This window comes from Echinops telfairi, unplaced genomic scaffold (genome assembly GCF_000313985.2).
Source record: "Echinops telfairi isolate 266 unplaced genomic scaffold, ASM31398v2 ScPeMD7_7420;HRSCAF=8458, whole genome shotgun sequence".
NCBI lineage: Eukaryota > Metazoa > Chordata > Mammalia > Afrosoricida > Tenrecidae > Echinops > Echinops telfairi.
The window spans coordinates 42,521,033-42,522,994 of record NW_022111320.1 but is presented as its reverse complement, the minus strand read 5'-3'; the positions used below and the strand labels follow the sequence as shown (position 1 = coordinate 42,522,994).

General features: G+C 44.0%; 1 protein-coding gene across 3 annotated transcripts in view; it reads right to left on the bottom strand.

Annotated features, from left to right (window-relative positions):
- TBC1D5 (TBC1 domain family member 5) overlaps positions 1 to 1,962 on the bottom strand; it is a 570,856-nt gene that overhangs the window by 46,624 nt on the left and 522,270 nt on the right. The gene's annotated exons all lie outside the window — the stretch shown is intronic.

Sequence of the window (1,962 nt, the reverse complement as noted above, 5' to 3'; positions counted from 1 at the left end):
GGTGGTTCAGTGTTGGGCTCCCATTGGCAAGGTCCACAGTTCAAAACCACCAGCTGCTCCTCAGGAGACAGATGGGCTTTCTACTCCCATAAACAGGTTACAGTGTGGGATGCTCACAGTTGGTCGCTATGAGTCAGCATCGAATCGAAGGTGGTGAGAGAGAGCGTCTTCATCTCATAGTTGAATAGCTTTGGTTGTCTTCTTCCTTTCTACGGTTTACTGCAGTGTAATTCACGTATCATACAGTTCAATAGTTCAATCACATCTGCTTTTGTATCTTATTACTACTTCGTGTCAGCGCTACCATGCTTTCTTGGTTCCACCACTGCTTTATTTTGCCATCACTCCCACAAAACAACGATTCCAAACGGAATCTTTCCTTCCAAGAGCCGCAGTTCCCTCTTGGGACCGTCACTAATGTAAAACACCTACAGTTGGACCCCGGTACTCGACTGCACCAGTTCTCAACATAATTGATTTCCCACGAAGTGTAGAGAAAACCTTGCATCAGAGCTCAAACAAAACATCGGAATCCGACCTGACACAGGTGATTTTTGTAAACACAAGCAGTTGGTGTTTTAGTTGCCCGGCGTTAATTGGTGTTGTTAGTACACGTTGTTTAAATCTTTCGTAGCTGTGTTCCAAGTGTTTTGCTATAATTTTCTTACTTTTTGTGGCCTTTTTACTGTTTTTAGATAAAAAACACGAGTCCTAAGAGATTTTTGAAAAGAATAATCATAAGGAATTGGCGAATTGTGTTATTGATATTGTTGATAATTTAGTAAACCCTTTAAAAAACAGTTAAGGAAATGTCAACAGCAGACCACATCAGACAATTTTTTTTTTTTTTTTAAGAGAAAGCCAGCCAGGTCCTAGTGAAAAAAAGGAAAACAAGCCAAAACAGAAAAAACTCCTGAAAAGCAGCTACCAGTTGATTTGATGGAAGGGGATTCCCCTTCCCAACAATGACTCTCTCTCCATCCCTCCTCTCACATCCGTGTCCACAGATGCAGATCCTCATCCGTCTCAAGGTATGGGCCATACTGTAGTTGTAAAAAACTTTTTTTAATGTTGTGTTTCTTAGTTAAGTTATATTATTTAACTCTGAACTTACTGACTTTGACATTTCTGTGTACTGTTTTGTATAAAAAGGCAAGGTGAGGTAAGCATTTGGTGGTCAAGGACAGATGAATCAGTTTTCAGATATCTCTGATGGGGAAATTGATTCGGAACTCGACTGCATTGCATCTCGATGTGCCTTCTAGAATGGATGAGTGTCCAGGTCCGGGGTTCTACTTTAATCCATTTAATGAGGGAAAGCCATTTCCTTTGGGTGCAGAGTTGGGCACTGGATGCTACTTTTGTACACAGGGGGTGGAGGGAAAGCTCATTCCCCTGACAAACACTGGGTTATGACGTTCAGTAGTAGGGACCAGTAGGTCAGTATGGGCAGTCTACCAGTGGCATTATTTGGCACTCTGCGCTTCCTCCCTCTCTCCTCATCCATCGGTATGAGGTTTGGGTGTAATACCTGCAGGTGTATAAATGCCTGACGTGTGGGCCTCTTGGGGTAGAAAGCTGGGACGGGAAATGGAAGAGTTCAGAGAAAGGGAAGAGGCTGTGTTGAAGGCCCCACACTCCTACCTGATCCTCTGGACGCAGCAGCTCTATCTGTGAGCTCTATCTCGGTAACTACAGTGTGTGCCTTAGCTTTGATGTGCCAGGCACAGGATGAAGGCTGTCTCCCTGAGACGCAGTTCCCTTTTTGCTCAGTGGGAGATATATAGTTGTTCATTCTGGAATTAAAGCCCTGTGCATTACAAAGGTGTATTACCCCAGAGAGGTAACACAGGTGTTTCCTAGAATCAACGGTGGGTACTAGGGAAACATGGGGTAGTGGAGGAGAGAGAGATGCCTCGGAGGGCCCAAGAGGACAATTGTACAGCCTCCAGAAATAGCTTT